This window comes from Dioscorea cayenensis, chromosome 14 (genome assembly GCF_009730915.1).
Source record: "Dioscorea cayenensis subsp. rotundata cultivar TDr96_F1 chromosome 14, TDr96_F1_v2_PseudoChromosome.rev07_lg8_w22 25.fasta, whole genome shotgun sequence".
Classification (NCBI taxonomy): domain Eukaryota; kingdom Viridiplantae; phylum Streptophyta; class Magnoliopsida; order Dioscoreales; family Dioscoreaceae; genus Dioscorea; species Dioscorea cayenensis.
In genome coordinates, this window is record NC_052484.1 from 1,362,189 (window position 1) to 1,370,892 (window position 8,704).

Below are 8,704 nucleotides of genomic sequence, written 5' to 3' on the forward strand. Positions count from 1 at the left end.
TTTCTTCTATGTTCCTTATTTGTTTTTTTTAATAAAACTATAATTTATCAATTTATTTAAAAAAATATATATAAAATTAATATTGAGAGCTCATTGGTTTTCAACAGTTGTTTAAGGTGTGATATTTTGTCATTGGATAAACGTTTGACATCAAGATTAATTAATTTTTTTCAATCCATATGCATATGCATGGAGAAGTATATATGAATATATGACTACTACTAGCATGGAAGAGTTACTATTACATTTCTAACTTGGTTTAAAATGTCGAAATAACTTATTGGGTTGAATTCAAATTAGATATGTTTATATGTTTAAAATTAGAAATATATCACCTTATACATAAGGTGATTTTTTCTTTTTTCTTTTTTATCTAATTTAACCCGCTAACCCTTTTAACATCCCAAAATATGCATGAATATGAATGACATATTTATCTTGAGTGAATCATTCATATTTGGCATAAAAAATATTTTTAATCAATAAATTAGTAAATTTGTTTTGATTGAAGCGGTTTGTCAAATTTCACCATATTATAAATAATATCTCTTCATCCAATAGCTAAATAATTATTAAAATTTAACATATTTTATTTCGGAATAAATTGATAGGTATATATATATAATAAAGTGACTTTTTTTAACATGTTTGACTTGGTTAAAAATGTCGAAACGAGTTATTTGGTTGAATTTATATTAGACTAGGTTTGATCCGATCTAATTATGTTTCGCTTAAATTTAACATGTTTAGTAGCTTTGTTTATATTTTTCAAAATAGAAATACATCATGTTTATATATATGCATGAAATATATGAACAATATATTAATTTTTAATAATTAATCTTTTGTACGAACGGAATTTTTTGTCAATAATTATATGAATTATTTTCATCGATCGGATGACTGACAACTAGTTGATAGCATAATACTAATAAAAAAATAATTAGAATTCAAGAGGCATTATTATTCCTATTATAAAACCTTGATCATTAATTTATTGTTTATCCTTAATTAACATAAATCATGTTTTACAGGTTGGAACTGTCTCAGTTGACCAAGTGGAAATGTTCCAGTATGCACAAGAAGTTGTAAGTTTTTTTATTTGTATTTTTTTGAAATTTTTTTGTTATAATATTATAAATCAACAATTATTTATTAATAATAATATTATTATTTTTTTATATTTAGGGCTCCAAGGAAAATGCAAGGCCTCTACAACCTAGAAATGGTCGTCTGATCAAGCTCTTTAATCCACTCTTTAACTGATGATCATGAAGCAAAATGTGAAGCTTAAGTAATGATCATGGAATAATTATCCATTAAATAAAACCCTGTCTTGTATGATGGATGTTGGCTTAATAAAAATGGGTTCGCTCATGTTTCCATTTAGTTTGTTCATGGTTTCATAAATATGTTTCGAAAAAAAAAAAAAAATCCCCATATTTTCAATCTAATATTTATCTTCATAGGAGAAAAAAAAAAGAACGCGAGGATTTTAATGATGGATGAAAATTATTCAACTTATTTTTTTAAAGTGATGCTATATTAGCTACTTTTAACCAGCATTTGCATATATCACACATTAATATATATTTGTTATATCTATATAAATATATATAATTTTGAAAAAAATAGATAAACCACTAAATTTATTATAAAAAAAAACAAATCAGAGAAGCTAAAACAACAACAACAAATTTTACCTATATTCTTTTATATATATATAAATATATAGTAAAATAAGTAAATTAAACATTGGTGAAGAAATATAAAATTAATATTGAGAGCTCATTGGTGTTTCAACAGTTGTTTAAGGTGTGATATTTTGTCATTGGATAAACGTTTGTCATCAAGATTAATTAGTTAAATTTTTTCAATCCATATATATGCATATGCATGGAGAAGTATATATGAATATATGACCACCACTAGCATGGACGAGTTACTATTACATTTCTAAGATTGAGAATTTAAATTTGTAGTTTTTCCATATTTTTTAAATAAATAATAATTAATTAATTAAATACATTATTTTGAACAATAAATTTTATTCACAACATTGAAAATTTGATGAATTAATTGGGCAACTTCTATACTTGCATGCACACACACATATATATACTGATATTTGTATATATAATCAATGATGAACTGACAAAGATATATTAAGTTAAAGAAAAGTTTTTCTTTCTCCAAAGATCCTCCCACAAGGAATGACAATAACAAGATTTTTTTAATTTTTTTTATTTTTTTCATAATTAATACTCCATAGGGCTATTTTTCCTCCCACAAGGAGTATATGTTTTCTAGATTTCTTCATTGGAAAATATCATGATACACAATATTACTTGACTCTCTTCCTCCACATTGTCATATATATATATATATATATATGCGCACAAAACTAGATGTGTGAGAAAACCGATCGAATTTAATAAATTAGTGATTAATTTGAAGAAGAGTTTCTTTTTCTTCGAAAATCCTCCCACGTAGAATGAAGTGATTTTTTTTTCACAAACTAGATTATGAGAAAACCAAAATCAATAAACACACTAAGAGATTAATTAAAATAAAATTTCTTTTCCCACGAAAGATTCTCTCACAAATTACAACAAGGGGAAAGGGGTGATTCTTTCTAGATTTTATTCATAATCTACATATATTTTCTAATTTACATCACAAAGAAACCATTATCATTGTGCAAAGATAATATATACTAATTATATCTAAAATTAAATTGTAATTAAATTTTTATAAAAAATGAAATAAAATAGGGAGACAAATTTTAAAGATCACCGTTCTTTAATTACTCTCATCTCAACTTTTTCAAAACCCCTTTGTTTCTCAAGAAAAAAAAAAAGTTTACGGGGCTCTCTTTCTCCGCTTCATCTTATATATATAAATATACATACATACATGCATTAGTAACAAACTAGCTGCAAGAGAAAACCAAAAAAAAAAGCTTCTTTTCCTCTTTAAAATCCTCCCAAGATCAACATGAAAGAGACTCCTTAATTTTATTCATAATCTATATATGCTTTCTACTTTACATAACAGAGAAACCATCTGTTAGTAAAAATCGATCTAATCAAATTAGGGTTAGAAAAATCGTTCTAATCAAATGAGGACTATCAATTACAATTAATTGATATTTAATCAACAATTGATTAATTATCAAGGATCGATCACATGAACACATGAATATATGTGAAAGATCAGGGTTACCTCACAGAGATTTCACAAGTGCAAAATCCTCCAACGCACACACGCAATGTTCTCGAACTTTTCACCCTTGATCCGGAAGAAGTTAGAATATGTAGCGTGGACCCGGGATCACTACATCTTTAGCAAATTAGTCCATACTAATTTTATAATCACAATCATGTCCATCAACAAATTGCAATTTAATCCAAAAATTAGAGATATTCATATGTGAGACCCCAATATAATATGTTACATATTAGTCCCTCTATCAATAAATATTCCATATAAGTGGGATAATTAGACCACCAATGACACTGTCGATCTCCACTTATATGTTTGTTTCTTTTCACTATTGGACATAAAACAATTTAAGGAAAAATATATAAAAATATATATATATTATATATAATAAAATACTTTTAAAAAAAAATAACCGGCCGGATTTTTATCCAACACATAAGAAACACAATCTAGAATATTCTCTCCTACAATAGGAGTGATAGATCCCATCTTGGATGACTACAAACCTTCATGTATTTATTATATAACCCAACGTGTCCGTATATAGCCTGTAATTAGCATCACCGGTTGACACTATCAAAGTCATATAATTTATACATAAGATTTAATAACATCCTCAAGTAATAAGGACTTTCTGTAACAGAATAACTCTTTTGTTCTATGACAGTGTTTGGTCTAAGAGTTCTGTATGGTCCAGTTCAATATTTGTCAACTACAAATATCCACAATGTTACTAAGAGTCTCCACTCTAGTGGTTGAGACATACCACTCTATCACACATAGTAGTACAACACGTGACAACCAATAATGAATACAAAATCATATTTTATCTCATAGGTTGTGAACTATTTTGGGTTGCAAGGAACATAGATAATCATGTCTCACTTTAATGATCTCTATCATTAATTTGAAATCTATACAATGCAAGCCCATAATAATATATCATCAAACATGAATAATACAATACCCATAATTATGCATGCAATGAAATAAAACTATTTTATTATTAAACAATAACTAAAATTGGCTTTGTACGGCATACTAGTTTTTCACCATCATCATACACAACACTAATAACTTCATACATTCATGCATCAGGTCACTTTATTTCTATACTTCGATGCACGTACCTTCATATCCATGTATATATATACATACATATTCAATGTGTAAGTTTGCATGCATTCAACTTCCTGGGACACTTTTGCAAAATGGTAATTCAGGATGTTGGTTGCAGATTTCTCTTTCTTCAGGATTAGGGTGTGTTGGTCCATCAGGCCTGGTACCATCAATAGGGTTCATTTTCCTTCCAATATTTTTACCATGCAAATCAACCCTATTACTTGATTTTCCTATCTCTCCATCAAGGATAATATTCGCCTTTTCGCTTATGTCTTCAGCAGAGAAAACCCATACAATATGAACAAAGAAAACAAGGATGATCAAAAGGAGTGATGACTTCATTGTAGAACCTGTTTGTGATCATCAGTACACATATATATGTATGTATATATATATTTGTTAGGAAGTAACAATATATATATATGAAAAATTTTAAGAGAATAAACATTTAAAAAAGTGTCTTACCTTGCTAATACTTTGAGTTTCAATTCGAGTACTGGAATTTGCTTATTATGGTAGGGTTTTTATATACATGTATGTAGTAGTGATCCTAATAATTCTTAGTGCATGGGAGATAAGATTTGAAGTTAGTGGTGATAGAATTTTCAAAGCTTGTCTAATTACTATTAGGAACTTTTGTTTGTTTGTTTGTTTTTAAATCAAGTTTATCTGATGTTATTGACTCATGAAAATGCAGAAGAATAACTTTTCAATATTTCAGTCTTAAATTGTTTTTTTAAGAGTGGAAGTATCTGCTCAACCAGTGGAAAAACTATTGTGATAACTTACTTTCTATCTCTTTGGAAAGTATTCTTCTTCATCATAATTTTGCCAGTTCCATCACAATACTATCATTTAATTATGGCAAAAACAATGGAATTAATTAAATGATGGATGAAAATTAATTAACTTATTTTCTAAAATACATTATTTAGAAAAAATATTTTTAATGAAAGCAAACACGGATTTTCTCAAATATATGCTATATTAGTTATTCTAACCACTATAGACACCAATTAAATATATATATATATATATATATTGTAAAATAAGTTCATTAAACATCAGTGAAGAAATATAAAATTAATATTGAGAGGTCATTGGTGTTTCAACAATGGTTTTTTGTCATCAAATGAACTTTTAGGATAATACAACAAGATTAAGTTATTTCAATCCATAGGACCATACTCATGAAAAAGAAGAATAAATATATGACCACCCTACACACAAGAGGTAGTATTTCGTTTTTGAATCATAAATCAAAAGTTCGAATTCATTGTTTGTCCACGTTGTTTGTTTTTATTATGTTTTTTATGTCATTTGTATTCCTCTTTGATTGTATTTTGCACTCTCATTTCATGAGAAACTAACCTCTTAGGACATTCAGACATTAATTAACCCTAGAATATAAATTTGTATCAAAAATCGGATATCGGCTGTATATTTAAGTTCATTTTGATTGTGATTCAATTGTGTGTTTTAATTCAATGATTTCCTTATAGCGAGAATTTGATTTCATGCTTGATATATATATAGGGGATTGAATAATCACTATGTATAGATCTACTACAATTGAAGAAAATTGAGCATATATAGACCTAGAGATAGAGGGTTGAGTGTCTCAATTCTTCCAATTAGGGTTATCTTATACCTCTGGATTTCATTGAGTCTTTTAGCAATCATATTGTACTAAGTATGGGCGAATGCAAAGGGGGGGCAAGGGGGTGCTTGAGAGCACCCCCTTGCCCGTGAATATATATATATATATATATATTATTATTATTAAAATTAATATCAATAAGCATAATTTATATGGATACTCTTTATCTTTATTTTTCAAGATTCTACCCCCACAATATTTAAAATAAATTAAATAAAAATAATAAAATTTTTTATATTAAATTACATGAATTATGTCGATTTATGAGTTTTTTTCTCTTTGCTCTATCTATTCCAAATATATTTTATCTTTCATTAAAGAGACTTATTATATTTTGTTAATTTGTTTCATATCTAATTTAATTTGCTTAATTTTTATGTTAGATATTTGTTGTGATTAATTAATTGATTATTCGTTAGATTATTTTTTAAAAAATTGTTGTTTGTTGTAATTCATAATTGAATTTGTGTTAAATTTTTTTAAATTGTATTATTTGTTAATTAGTGTTTAACAGTTGACTTATTTGCTAATTATGTAAATATGATAGGCTTTTTTACACTTAAACAAAAATTATTAGATGAATGCATATTTTATATTTTTGAAATATTGATTATTATCCTCTCAAATATAAATTAATCAAATTATTTAATATTTATATTTTTTTTAAACTTTGAATTCAGCACCCCCTAAATCTTGTCTCTATTTCCGCCACTGGTACTAAGGTAGGAAGAGATTCCGATCATGATTTAATAGATGATTAGTCACTAATTGTCTTGAAAAAGAAGTTAGTGTGATTTAGGAAGTCCAGGTTTCGACCTAGTTCCGTAAAGGATTAGTTGTTCATCCCTTGATAAATGGGTATTACGTACACCAGCGATCTAGTCGACTCAGTTATAATTTGATATCATAGTCAAGCACTTCAATGAACATCCTAGGGGGATTCCTTGCCCAAATACTTTTCTGCCATGTTTGTTAGCATCTTTGCAAATTTACTATTTATAGTTGTCCTAGTTTTTTTTATTCATTTTGTTTAACTCACTTCGATTGGGTTAGATAATAGACAAGTAGTAATTAGTACTAGTATTTCCTGTTCCTGTGGATCAATAATCCTACATTATTGCACACTATTAATTATTACTCAATACGACATATGCACTTGAGGAATACACACATTAGTATAACTTAAGAAGTCCGGGTTAACCCTTTTTACATGATTTGTAGAGTATTAATACAATCATACGGTACCTAGGTTAGAAAGAGATCCCAGTCTAACTCTATAAGGTATTAGTTGTCTATTACTTTGAGAAAGGGGTAATTATATCCTATAAACACTTGCGGTTCAATCGATTCAACTTTAGTCTGATATCCTACTTTAGCACTCCATTAGACATCTCGGGTGGGATTTTTTGTCAGGATATCTCCCATTTATAATTAATTGCCTCCTTGCCAATTCGATGTTATCAAATCTTTTGATTCATTTTTGTCTTTGGTTGACCATTTTTATTTCTTATTTTTTAATAATAAATTAATAGCTAGTACAAGTACTTTCTTCAACTTTACATTAATGTACATTATTATTATTACGCATCTTCAACTTTACATTAATGTACATTATTATTACGCATCTGCGAATTAAATCACACGCATTACAAATTTAATAGGCCACCACATTTACAATACGAAAGTGGGTATTTTGCCCTCATCACAACTCAAAACTCTAGATTTTGAATCCTTAATTAGCGTGTCCCATATATATTAACTATTACAACTTAACAGACAAAAGAGCTAACACTCATTGGTTAACACCCAATCCAACTTCCCATTGGTCACTTTAAAACCTTAAAGTGAACCGGCATTGGGTGTACACTAACACCCATAGATATTCTAATATAATATTCATTCTTCAACAAAAAGTCTTTGACTGCTTCACCTACTGATCAGTCAACCATGCTCATCTCCTTACTTCTTCAGAGAGCCATCCTGAGCTGAAGAGTATCATCCCGGCTGCCATGTCTGTTGTCCTTCTTCACACCATGCTCCTTCTTCATCTTGGTCACGCTGTGATCCTCCATATCACGTGCGCACACGTTCACCACTTGCTTGCTATCTTCAATCATTTCTTCAACACCTCCCCTTGATTGAAGCATACGAACTCCAATCAGGCTTCTCATGTTGACATGTTTTTCAGGGGATAGAGGCTTTGTAAACATATCTGCGAGTTGGTCATCGGTGGAGCAATGATAAAGAGAGATCACCTCGTCAGATACCAGCTCCCTGATGTAGTGATACCGCACATCTATGTGCTTGGTCCTCCCATGGTGCGCAGGATTCTTTGCAACTGCGATAGCTGATTGATTATCGCACCATAGTCGAGTTGAATTACTGATCGGATGTCCACATTCCTGCAACAACCTTCTAAACCAGACAACCTGACATGCTGTGGAGGTTGTAACAATGTATTCTGCTTCGGTGGTTGATAGAGCCACAATTTCCTGCTTCCTCGAGCTCCACGATATCACACTGAGTCCCAGTGGAATTAACATTCTAGTTGTGCTCTTTCGGTCAGGCAGGGAGCCGCCCCAGTCACTATCACAGAAGGCTTCAAGCACTCCCTCATCACCCCTTGAAAACCATAGCCCCATCTCCCTGGTTCCTGCTAAGTATCTCAATACCTGCTTTGCTGTTGTGAAGTGGCTC

General features: G+C 29.4%; 1 long non-coding RNA gene across 1 annotated transcript; it reads left to right on the forward strand.

Annotated features, from left to right (window-relative positions):
• Nucleotides 1-1,006: 1,006 nt before the first annotated feature.
• Nucleotides 1,007-1,389, forward strand: LOC120276484. Its single transcript, XR_005541254.1, has 2 exons — nucleotides 1,007-1,088; nucleotides 1,189-1,389. It is a non-coding gene; the product is annotated as an uncharacterized LOC120276484 (long non-coding RNA).
• Nucleotides 1,390-8,704: the final 7,315 nt, after the last annotated feature.